The sequence below is a fragment of the Syzygium oleosum genome, unplaced genomic scaffold (assembly GCF_021117445.2).
Source record: "Syzygium oleosum isolate NSW1041296 unplaced genomic scaffold, Sole_v2.1 Sole_v2.35, whole genome shotgun sequence".
Lineage (NCBI taxonomy): Eukaryota > Viridiplantae > Streptophyta > Magnoliopsida > Myrtales > Myrtaceae > Syzygium > Syzygium oleosum.
The window spans coordinates 2,811,250-2,824,550 of NW_026607519.1; the positions used below are offsets into that span (position 1 = coordinate 2,811,250).

The window sequence follows — 13,301 nt, forward strand, 5'->3', positions numbered from 1 at the left end:
GAATTCACTTTCTTAAATTTATGTGTGAATGTTTTCGTTGATCGGAAAAGTGTTTTCGGTTGACTAGTCATTTTCCACGAATCAAACGGGTGAAAGTCTGGAAAATCAATTCTTGTACTTCCCTCCAAACAAACACGCCCTTAATATCTCTGCTCTCGCAAAATAGTAATTTCAAATTGATATAAAGGAAATACACTATTTCTTTGATTGATTGTTGAAGTATAACCTCAATATAATTAACTGACAAAGAACCAAGTGACTCTCATGTCTAATTAGATGTGACTTAGTAATTTATGTTTGAGAGTAAGTTGAGTTAGGTGAAAAACAAGAGAAAAATACAAGTGTTCAAACACATTCTTAAAAATAATGGATGCATAATTGCATATGGAGTACAAAAAAGGGGCATTTTCAAAATTGGTCCCCTCAACCTTTTTAGAATCTTTTACGTTTGGATGTCCCTTCATCGGGCTTTTTGCTTAAAAACTCTCGAGTTTAAATAAAATGGATGGCGTTTTCGACCTAAAAAAAATTTTGTCCCCATACTCTTGATGAAAGTTCAATTTGATCGTAGAACTTTAATTTTGGTTAACTATCGGATCAATTTAATTCCTCCAATTAACTTGGTCATGTTGGATTGGGCTGTCAGAAGCCACATCAGCAAAATCTAGAAAAAAGAATGAAAAAGAAGAAGATACAAACCAAAGGGTGAGAGAAATGGGGGAGGGAGAGGGAAGTGAGCGATGGCAGCATAGATAATTTAAGAGTAAGATGATCTTAAAATTTATTGTACTATGTATGTGAAGAAGTGAGGGAAGAAAAGGGTGATTTCCGGTTTTAAATTTTTGCGCTTCTGTAAATTTTGCGATAATCATATTGAATTTTATAAAACACGAAATATTATTAAAATTTAGGAGTAAAATTCAAATAAATAGATGAAATAGGCCCGAGCGATGTTCGGCAAGATATTTATAATTTGTCCGCATGGAAAACTTCCCCGTTTTCTACAAAACGGAACGCCGTACATCAAACCCCCTTTGGTTTGAATGCTGAATTGCTTGGTTCATTTGACTATTTTTTTTTGTTTAATTTGACTTTAGTTGGCTCTTGAGATCCGTTTAGTTGCCTGTATGAAACCCTTTGGAAGATAAAACAATCTATTCTTCACATGGGTGGTATACCAGTGGGTATAATACTCAAGGGAAGGAATAGATAATATCACGATAATAACTGGGAATTGTTTGATTGCCGTTGAAATGATTTGCCAAATCTAGAAATAATTTCATTGAGATTATTTATTCATTTACACCAAAGTTTGCAGAAATAAATATCGGTAGTTTAATGGAACGATTACAATGGTGTTAATAATTGAATAAATATTGGTAATTTCACATAGGATGATAAGCGTGGCATTACTCTCGGCACATTAACAAACAATGGAATGGGGAGAAAAAAAATTATTCCTATTTTCTCCATGAATTTCATCTGCTCATAACAAATCTCGAAACACTTCAGTTCCATTTGTTTCTCCACAAAATTGTTTTTTCTTTTTGTTATGCACGAATGAATGAAAGAAACACACAAAAAAACATCCTGTGCTCTACGTAACCAACCTTAATAGGACATGGGAAAAGGTAATACTCTGTTTGCATACGAACATATTCATATCATCTCAAGGATGAAGAGTCTTCCATTGACATATAATGACATGCCATCTACTTCGAAGGCATTCTAGTCTATTTTCATTCCCACCAGCATCACAAGCCAGAGATGTTGGACCATTGCATTCACTTAGTCGACTAATTTCCCCAAGATTCCTTGAAATAAGACAGAAAACACAACCCCATGCCAACCTGAAATTACTAATGTGAAGTAGGTACTCTCTACTGAATATGATACTTTACCTGCTATATTTACATTTACTAGGAAACGCGGATGATCTCCTGAATCTGATCTCTGTCGGGCTGCCATCATGCAAATATTCTTCATACTTCTACATAAGGCATGTGTGTTTTCCATCATTATGGTATTCTTCGTGTAAATGACAAGAAAAGAACATGACTAGTCCTCACCAAAAAAAAAAAAGAACATGACTAGTATCTTCCAAGTCAATTTGCACTCCTAATATTGCCAATGAACAATTCCTATGTCTACATTACGGTTGTAGTTGGAAGTCCTTGCTTCTGATGCAGTATAAATTAAGCTCTCCACAAAAGTAAAAATCATATGCATAGCTCCTCCCACTTCATTTCAGTGCCATAAACAGCTGGGTGATACCCAAGTCCTGAAGAATTTTTGTTCTTGCCATCGGCCAAGCCAAAAATGGCACCACAACTGCTTATTGCAGAAGTGAATCTCCAATTCTGTTCCGCAGCAGCTGTAACAGAACATTCTGATTTGAGCCGTCATTCAAAAAACGATGGCATTAACAGATTTAGATCAGCTCTCAAATATTGTAGGACTTAAGCAAATCACCTTTCTAGCCACCCATTGATTACTTGTCATGTTTATCCAAAAAAACATGAAAACCACACCGTTGATTTAAGGACATCCTCCATACTTCTGGTTTGGATCTCACATCGTTATCCACAATACAGTGAAAATCCTCTGTTTGTTTAAAGCCTCTGGGGCGTAGACATTGTCATCATCAAACAATGACTGAACCGAAGTAAGTAATTGCGAATGATGTAGGGGTAAGAATTTGCAAGATGATTAATAAAGGCATGAAGTAATACAAGGAAAGAGTGACTACATGATTTTGTACCAGGTTTCCACTGTTGATGATAATACTTTCAGCCTTATCAAGGCCATATATCTGCCTTCAGAGAGAGCAATCTTCACATTGGCATATTAAGTGACAAGCAAAGTTTGATACTAATCCATGGAGATTCATCATCTTGACATTAGTGCCCTAGCTTTGAGAAAATGCTGAACACGTTTATGGTACCTTCACTGCCTACTTCCATGACCAAATAACGAATTAATAAAATGCAATCAAGATCACATACGCATGAGCAGTTTCCAGAATCCATCAGATAGTGAATTTCTCTACTTCATAGAAGATAAAGAGAAGTATTACTTTATTCACACAAGAGCAGAATGCTACCACGTCGAGAATGAAGAATCTCGTACTGTGATGGACAGCTCGCATTCATAAAGCACGACACAATGCAATCGGTTTAAAGAACGTCCCTGTCGCATCCATATCCATGATATTTGGTTGGAATATCCCACAACTGCCTAAATTCCAGTGAAGCTCCTGGTCATTTGAAGCATCAGAGGCATGAGAAATTGTCATCACCAAATGAAGAATGAACAGATGGATGCAAATTCGATACGTGAAGACACTAATTGATGGTACAAACATGTGAAATGGATATAGGTATGACGAAAAACAAGAAAGAGCACAACATGATTCCTACCAGATTTTCCACCGTAGAGGATGTTACTTATGACAGGATCAAGGCCATGAATCCATCATCAGATTGTGCAATCTATGTATTAACAAATGACAAACAAAGTTGCATATAGATCCATGGAAATTCATCATCTCAACATCGGTGTCCTGGATTTGAGAAAAGTAAAAATGTTATGATGGTGCCTCCAGTGGCTTATTAATCCATGACAGAATAAGTGGACAAAAGCTACTAAAAATGCAATCAAAACCACTTAGACATGAGTAGTTGCCATGATCAATCAATTATTAGAAGTGTTATTCCGCATTGGTTAAATAAAGGGTTTCAACAGGGGTTATATACATTGAGTCTACCTCAGACTAATACTTTAAGCTTTTGGGGGGAACTTTTGATAACAAGTAATGAAGTTCTTTTTTATTATGTATGAATGAATGAAAAAAAAAAACACATAATAAACATCCTCTGTTCTAGGAAACAAACCTTAATAGAACTTGGAAAAAGGTAATACTCTTTGTTTGCGTAAGAACATATTCATGTCATGTCAAGAATGAAGAGTCTTTCTTTGTGACTGATGACGTATGATGACATGCAATGTACTTCGAAGGCATTCTTATCTATTTTCATTCCCACCAGGATCACAAGCCAGATGATGCTGAAGCATTGCATTCACTTAGTCGACCAATTTCCCCAAGATTACTTGAAATAAGACAAAAAAATAAGACATCGACACAACCCCATGCCAAACTGAAATTACTAATGTGAAGTAGGCACTCTTAACTGAATATGATACTTTACCTACTATATTTACAATTACTAGGAAACACGGATGACCTCCAGAACCCGATCTCTGTCGTGCTGCTGTCATGCAAATATTCTTCATAATTCTACATGGGGCATATGTGTTTGCCATCATTCGGGTATTCTCTTTGCGTGAATGATAATGAAAGAGCATGATTTCTCTCATCAGGATTTAGAGACATGCATCAAACTGTTGTGAAAATGATAATAAAAGAACATGACTAGTATCTTCCAAGTCAATTTGCACTCCTAATATTGCCAATGAGGTATTCCAATGTCAAGATTACAGTCATAGTTGAAAGTCCTTGCTTCTGATGTAGTACCGATTAAGCTCTCCACAGAATTAAAAATCATATGCACAGCTCCTCCCACTTCATTTCGGTGCCATTAACAGCTGGGTAATATCCGAGCTCCGAAGATTTTTAGTCCCTGCCATTAGGCTAGCAAAAAATGGTCCACATTTCTGGTTGAAACCACAGTTATTGCAGGAGTGGCTTTCCAATTCTGTTCAGTGGCAGCTGTAACAAAACATTCTGATTTGAGTTCGAGTTCAAGAAAAGATGGCAATAAGAGATCAAGATCAGCTCTCAAATATTAAAGGACTTAAGCAAATCACCTTTCTAGCCACCCATCGATTACTTGTCATGTTTATCCCAAAAACATGAAAGCAATACGGTTGATTTAAGACTTCTTCCATACTTATGGTTTGGATCTCACACTATTATCCACAATATAGTGGAAATCCTTTGTTCTTTTTAAGCATCTGGGGTGTAGACATTGTCATCACCAAACAATGACCAAACTGAAGTAAGAAATTGTGCATGATGTTAAGGTATGAATTTGCAAGATGATAATTAAAGGCGTGAAGAAAAACAAGGAAAGAGTGGCTTCATGATTGGTACCGGGTTTCGACTGTTGATGATAATAATTTCAGCCTGATCAAGGCCATGTATTTGCCTTCAGAGACAGCAATCTTCACATTGGCATATTAAGCTACAAACGAAGTTTGATACAGATCCATGGAGATTCATCATCTTGACATTAGTACCCTGGCTTTGTGAAAATGCAGAACACGTTTTTTGGTACCTTCACCGCCTACTGCCATGACCAAATAACGAGTTAATAAAATGCAATCAAGATCACATATGCATGAGCAGTTTCCAGAATCCAATGGATAGTGAATTTCTCTACTTCATAGAAGTTGGAGAGAAGTATTACTTTATCTAAACAAGGGCAGATTGATACCATGTCAAGAATGAAGAATCTCGTACTATTTGACTGACATCAAATATCATTTTGGAGGCAATATAATCTTTTTTATTCATATCATGATCACGAGCCAAATAAAACTCAAGCATTACAATTACTTTGCTCAAACAACCTCCTCCAATTGCTGGAATTAAGACAGGAAAATTATAACGTGTCAAAGAAAAGCTCTGTCCAAACAGAAAATACTATGAGAGCAGGTAATCTCCACAGAAAACGGCACTATACCTGCTATATTTTTTGTTTAGTAGGAAACATTAGCGATCTCCAGAATCAGATCTTTTTCTTTCTCTCCTCTCCATTTTCTTTCTACATGAGCTCACAGTTTAAGATGGAGCCAAGCGTCTCTTTTTTCTCCCCTTAAGCCCACGTCTACTTCCCTTGTTTAGTTGACTTTTCAACCTTCTCTTTGTTTTTTTTTTACGGGCCCCAGAAATTTTTTTTTTTACTTGGTCAAATCCCAAGTATTACAGTAACTTCATAACAATAAGTCAATTACAACATACTGCACCAAACTACTATGGATAAAAATTGACACCAATATCAGTAACTCATCTACCAACCGGCGTGCTTCAACTTTTAAACTTGCGGATGAACACCTGAAACAACCTTTTATGTAGTAATGTAAAGATAGAGTACACTCGTTCAACAAAAGGGGATTTGAACAATGACACATAATTATGCGCAACAATCAAATTGGACAAAACAAATGTCGCTTATTTTATGGTGGCAACATCTAAAGCCTCCACAAAGATTGATCTTTCTTCCTTACCATTCCACAATCAAGCTTCCCAAACAGCACAGATGGACTTTTTGCAGGCGAATCGGGGACAGACTCCATGACGGAACAATGCAGCACCAGCGATCGAGGGCACGGCTTAATCGTGGACCAACCTTCTTGCCCGACATGAGAAAAGAAAAGCGTTGAAAAGCCTAAGGAACAGACAATAAGTTGACCAAAGCAGTCTCCACCCCTGCATCAAACATAACCCATTCCAGCTAGAGATGCAATCCGCAAATTCATAGTTGAAGCGGCCAACGACCAGATATTTCTCAAGCACGACTCAACGTCATTCTTCAACACCTTTTTGTGAACTGAAATCTTCAAGTAACTTAAAAGAAAAGCCACTTACTGTCAGATTCAGTCAACTCTGTACTCGAATTTCGCATCGGTGCGGGCAACAGTCGACTAGCATAATGTACCCTTCAAAAAGCAAGACCATCACATTATAGAGGATCCATACAGAGGATGAGAGAATGAAAACCAACCATGGAAATAGAAACAAATTTAATGGTGTTTCTATTTCAACATTAGAAATCAAAAGGTACTTCCTGACCTTGTCAGCAAGACAAGAATTATTTTGCTATGATTGGCCATAAAATGCAAAGTTTTATGTTTTCTGAAGGTTTGAAGCACTGAGTATTGAACAAAAGACGCGTTGCAAATGCTAAAAACAATAGTATAGATGAAAGTTAGAAGCAAAAGTTCTTCCAAACACCCCACAATGTCAGAGCCCGATAACTCCTGGTGAAAGAAGAAACCGATGGGCTTCTAATATCGCAGCTCAAGCTTTTGCATTTTCCCAGAGTCAGAAGGAGATAAGGAGCAATCCCTTTCAACTAGAAAGCTAGCAAAGAAAAAGTACAGAAAAAATGAACAAGCCATATTACCATCACAACAATTTGGACAATAGCGTCCTTTTCCATGCTAAATTAGTAGCCTTCGACACCATTTCACTACGTTATTAGCTAAATGGGATGAGCGAGGACATCCTTGGAGAATCTTACGAGAAGGAATTTCCACATACTCATGGAGAAAATGCTAGTTTGGATCATAGGTACAAACAAATGGTTCACAGGAGATTGTTCTTCCAAACACACCTCACGGTGCTTCAAGATCCGAGAACAAGAAAGAAATGGCTATGAAAGTAGAACCTCATCAATCAAGGTAATCTTCCCGTTCAACCTGAGGTTAGTTCACATTAGTTCCGACAACTCTGCAGTCAATTTCCATGTTACCCAGATAGGGTGATAAAATCAACCTAAACCTATAATAGGCTCATAAGACCTAATGATCCTGCTATACATGCTCTACGACTGCTCAAATAACGTAAGGAAAATTCACCACCATTGACACGAAACCTAATCAAAAGCTGCTGTAGTTATCTCATTACGCCATAGCAAACTGGTAGAAGAGAATAACCGAGCAGACCTCTTCACCTAACAGGAATCACAAGCTGATAAATATAACAGGACAACTAAACATGCTTCGCTGAACAATGCAGAAAAGCTCGAATTAGTTTCGTTTCATTTCCTCCGTGTGCAGACATCGAACACCCAAAATCAGACCAACAACGGCGACTCAAAACCTCGAATCACCAGGATGCGCATGCACCAATCACACCAAGAATCAACCAATGAATAAACCGATCAATCAGCGACAAGAATGTATTAATGTTAAAAGGGGTCCAATCACCTGGAACCACTGCCTTCACCAGATTCCTCGCCTCCAACTTTCAAGCTGGATATCCACCCTCCTCCTCTTCTTACCCCAGTGCCCAGAATCGCACCACGTCCTCCGCAACCTCATTTGCTTCCTCATGAAGATCCGACTATAGCCCCTGCAAACCTCAGTCAGTTTCTTGCTATTTCTTCCCTCATAAACCTATGGCTCGTCCTCGTCGGGTGGTAAAAAGTCCGGTAATTTCTTGAGTGACTCGCACCCATACCTTTCAAAGTGCTCTAGAAATTTACTAGGGCAGCGAATTTCAACTCCTTCAGATGCTCCGACTTTGAAAGGTCCAGTGATCGGATGTGCTTGCGTCCAGAGATATCCAACCATTCCAGGGATCCCAATTCTTCCATTGGAGTTTATGAGCCAGAGTATTTGTCGAAGTTATTGCACGCAAAGATCACACAGCGTCGGTCCCCAGCCACCGGCGAGCTCGAAAACCACCGCCGGCGGTCGCTCGTTTCGGACACCAGCTAAAACACCGAGACCCGAGAAGACGACGAAACCGCGAGTTCCGTTCCGCTACGAGTACAAGCCAAACGGGAACCGAGTCGGTCCGCGGCGAAGCCGCCGCTTGAGGCGGAGGAAGAGACCTGGCGTATCGAAGCGGCGAAGGAGAGGCGGTCCGGCGAAGACAAGTCTATGATCGGGAGTTCGAGAGCCGTCGCCATATGAGCTTTTTTGTCCTTGGACGCCGACGGTGGGTTTTGGGACGAGGGAAGGGGAAGAAAATGTGCAGAGGAGAGTATCCTCTGGGGGAGGAGATTGTGTTGTGGGGGTAGCAAATGCACCTGTGTGGGGGCAATAACATCAACATTTGCTTTTATAACAAAAAAGTGCTATGTCTAGATTTTCTCTTTCTAATGGACAGGTTGGAGACAATAACATCGACAAATACTCTGGCTCATCAAATGTGCTAAGTGACGGCGATGAAGTCATATCATGTGATTGTTCAATTTGATTTTTTATCCATAGAGCAGATCATGTCATCCACGTAGATATATCGGAGTTATAACATTGAGACCTAGCGGGACGTTGTGCAGATGACTATTTGAGCCAGGAGTGCACCCAAAACTTACTAAACTGCATGACCAACTTCAAGAACTTGGGTGGCCGAACGTTTAAAGGAAGCAAATGCCAAGTCGAGGATGTCGTCGACATCCTCTCTGTTGTCATGGAAGCTGCTTTGCTTGCTGGGAGATACCTCCACAAGCCCTGAATTTCTGTCCATGTTCTGCGGATTTATTAACTCGGATCCCTTCATTCACTTTGGGATCATCCCTTTCTTCTTTGATTTTTTTCTGCTAACTGTTTGTCCGTGTCTGCTCTTATTCTATTGCAACAAATGGAAAAAAGGGAAAAAGAAAACTGTAAAGTGCCTCTGTTTTTCCTTTCCCGTAGAATTGGAAGAGTAATGGACACTGACTATGGAGTGTTGACACCGATTTTAATTGGTCCAAAAATTAATTACACAAAATTTAGGAGTTAATTTTCTTTAATTCCTAAAACAAAAAATATTTCTATTTAAATACATTGCATATAGAATTTAGGCACATTTGTATTAATAGGGCCTATTAGAGTTTTAAAAAAAATCAAAAAAATAAAAAAAATAATAAAAATCGAGTTGGGCCGGGTCGGAGCCGGGCCAACCCGGCCCTTTTTCTTTTTTCTTTCTTTTTCCTGCATGGGCCCCGGCCCACTCTCCTTTCTTTTTCTTTTCTTTTCCCCCCCGCAGGCCCAGCCCACTTTTCTTTTTTCCTTCTTCTTCCCCCTGCGCGGCTGGGCCTGGCCCGGCTCAGCCTTTCTCCTTCCTTCTCCCCCGCGCCGGTCGCTTTCTTTTCCCCTGTTCTCCCTCATTCGCGACAGCAATGACGTGGCCGCACGGCGGCGCCTCCTCCTCGTCGCTATCCGGCCGGACGAGGGCCGGATGAGCACGCCGACGGGACTGGCATTAATGGCCAGTCTCGTCTTCCCCATTTCTCGGCTCCCTTATCTCCTCCTCCCTCTCGGCTCCCTGTTTCTCTGCTCTGCATCAACGAACCAGGCCCCCCCTGCATCGGCCTGCAAATGGCCGCGAAAGTCGCGGGGCAGGTAGGCCGGTGCAGGCCGTCGTCACGCGGACGTAATGGAGCAGAGGGACTCCGACGTTCGCCTATAAAAGCCGGTGAGAGGCAGAGAGAGGGGGTCGGCGATTTTGAGAGAAAAAACAGAGACAGAGAGAAGAGAGAAAACAGAGAGAGAATCAGAGAGAAAAGAGAGAGAAAAAGAGTAGACTTGAGCTTCTGCAGGTTCTCACAGCCGCGCCGTCGACCGCAAACCAGCCGGAAAACCTCCAGTCGCGTCGCCGAACGGTGAGCCTCCCCCGGTGCTCTGTTTTGCCCTATTTTTGTGCTCGATTTGGCCGGGACCTGCGCCTGCCGTTTCGCGCGAGTCTCAGCCCATACCGTCGTCCCCCGCCGTTCGTGTGTCGTTGCCAAAGGTAGGTACAGGTTTCCCGAGAACGGCAGGGCCTCGAAACCGGTCGAAATCCCTTTGTTTTTGCTCTGCTTCCCATCTGTTTGATAAAATGCCTCAAAGAGGTCCTTTTTAATTGCGTCACCGGCCGACGAGCGGCAGTTGGACGGTGACCCAGGTGGACGGCGATGTTTGGCGGTGTTCCCAGAAGCCGATTTGGGGGCGGTGCCGGTTTGGGTCGGCCGACGGAAGGCCAATTTTGGCCCCGCCGGCGTCCTTGTGTGTTTGTGCACGCGGGCTGACCCGACCCGGATCAACCGACCCGACCTGGGTCAACGCCCTGGGTCAGATCTGTTGACCCGGGTCAGTTCCGACCCGGATCAACTGACCCGACCCTGGTCAACGCCCTGGGTTGGATCCGTTGACCAGGGTCGGTTCCGACCGACCCGGATCAACTGATCCGACCCGGGTCAATGCCCTGGATCGGATCCGTTGACCCAGGTCGGATTCGCCTGACCCGGATCCGACCGACCCGGTTTTTATTTTTATTTAAAAAATTTTTTAAAAAAATTAAAAAATAAAATAATTTTTTTTATTTTTTTCTTTTCTTTTTCTTCAGTATTTATTTTTTTTATTTTATTTTATTTTTTAAGAAATTTTTTTTTGTATTTTCTTTTCCTTTTCGTAGTTATTTATTATTTTTTTTTTCTTCTTTTTAATTTTTTTTTAAAATTTATTATTATTATTATTTTTATTATGTGACATATTTGTTGTTTCAATTTATTGTGGTATTATTATGCAAGTTTTTTTCTTGTTTAAATTAGACAAACCTGGGATTGCGCGGTAGTATTTTGCATGTTATTTTTATTACCGTTGTATTATTATGCATGTTTTTAATACAATTGCATGAGTTATTGTGTTTTGAATGTTGTCTGACTTAGTTAAGGTTAGAACCTTAAGCTGCATGAATTGTTGTGTTCCTGACTGTTGATCGTTTCTGATTATGCACTCGCTTGATCACCTCACATGTTAGGAGAAAGGTCCTAAAATTAATCAAAACTGCTTGACAAATGTTTTCAGAAATGAACAGGGTAAAATGATACCGAAAGGGCATTAGTTATCCAACTAGTGTAACCAAGTCTCCGAACTCAGTTAATCTCTGGTTCGCAGAAATAGAGTGATTCTCCCATAACTTTATTTGGATTTCTAATCGACCCACCCCAAATCGATTAGTGGCGACTCTTTGGTATAAATCACTTGCATGTTAAATACTTAAACCCTAAGTCGCGATATGGTATGGGCTTGGGAGAGCCGAGTTAAGTCCCGAATCTAGACTTAGCACGTACCAGGCAAAACCCCCTCTTTTGCATGTGTTCAATAAAGAGCGCGGGGAGGTCGGTCGCGACAGACTGGCGACTCCACTGGGGACTTGTATTTTTTTTAAAGTGGACTTAAGCCGAAATTTTTTTATTCTGTTCAAAATAATTTTTGTTTGGTAGCAAGGACTCCATTTATAATCCTGACATTAAGGTGTTATTTGTTCTTGCAGGTTCGAATTAATTGTTTATAAATTGTTGTGCATGCTTTAATGATTTAGCACTACACTGTTGCACACACAACCACGCTGCCAGACCTGGGCCACAATAGGGCATTTTAGGATGGTGTTAAGAAAGATACGACCTCGAACGCGAGCCCGCGATGTAGAGGTTGCCTTTCTTTTCCCCGAAATTTATTTCTAAAAATCGTAAAGAAGTATCTTTAGTCGCTATTCGCGTGACTATAAGATATTCCTTTCGATTTGGCCGAGGTTAAAAGGACTTGATACCAACGCGAGACTGCGACGGTCAGGCACCCTTTTAACTTCATTTTGCTGAGCCTGTCTAGATAGAAATCGAACCTCACTCCTCATGTGCATGTCGTTGTGATTGCCATGGTTCAAGGACAGGTATATATTCTGTCCCTTCTCATTTTATTATGCAGCCTACTTATTCATTTGATTTGTTATTTTTTTAGGCCACCCGTTGATTACATTCTATACACGATGGGAAGAGCTGATATCCAATTCGTCCCCACTCCTAAGAAAGAGCTTCTGGCATGGTGGGATCGACTCGATCAAAATGGCCAACAGTATGTCAAAGCAAGAATTGGTCGCCTACTCCCCTTGCTCAAAATCAACATCCATTCTAGCATGATGCAAGCATTAGCACATTTCTGGTGCCCACAAACATCCACTTTCATATTCGGTAAGTTTGAGATGACCCCGACCTTGAAAGAGTACAGTGTTGTCATTGGAAAGCCTTTGGGATCTGAGCTCATCAAACCACTTTTGGGTGTGTCCCCTCTACCCGAATTATCCCAGTTTTTACGAACCGATAGCAATACCGTGAAAAGAGTCGTTAAAGCTCATTGCAATGCCTGCCCCTGGTTTTTCTTAAATGAGTGTTTTGAAAGTCAACTAATGAGTCAAAAAGCTAAAATTTTTATCCTTGCTTTTGTTGGGTGTGTCATTTTCCCCCATCGCAGAAATTCAATAAACCCCTCGATTGCGTATGTGGCCAAACAAATTTGCACCGGCTTGGGTTATGTTAATTCAGTTCTGGCAGAAACATTTTTGTCTCTAAACCGTTTTAAACAAAATGATGATAAAATCATGTGGGCCACCCCATAAATTTTGCAAATCTGGTTTTTATCTCATTTGAGAGGATTTGGGCACCTCATGCAGCTTTTTGAAGTTGATGACTTTATGCATCCGATACAAAGGTTTGAGGTTTTAAAAAGTAATTCCCCTCATAAGGATTACTCCACCTGGGTAAATTTTTTGAAAGACCCCGATCCCAAGGCTTTCTTATGGCACGCTA

General features: G+C 40.6%; 1 long non-coding RNA gene across 3 annotated transcripts in view; it reads right to left on the minus strand.

The window, feature by feature from the left end:
• The window catches only part of LOC130135586 (uncharacterized), a 62,545-nt gene extending 55,877 nt beyond the window's left edge, over positions 1 to 6,668 (minus strand). For all 3 annotated transcript variants that reach the window (XR_008814882.1, XR_008814883.1, XR_008814884.1), the window contains exon 1: positions 6,250 to 6,668. This is a non-coding gene — a long non-coding RNA (uncharacterized LOC130135586). The remainder of the gene's footprint in view (positions 1 to 6,249) is intronic.
• Between the last annotated feature and the right edge of the window lie 6,633 nt (positions 6,669 to 13,301).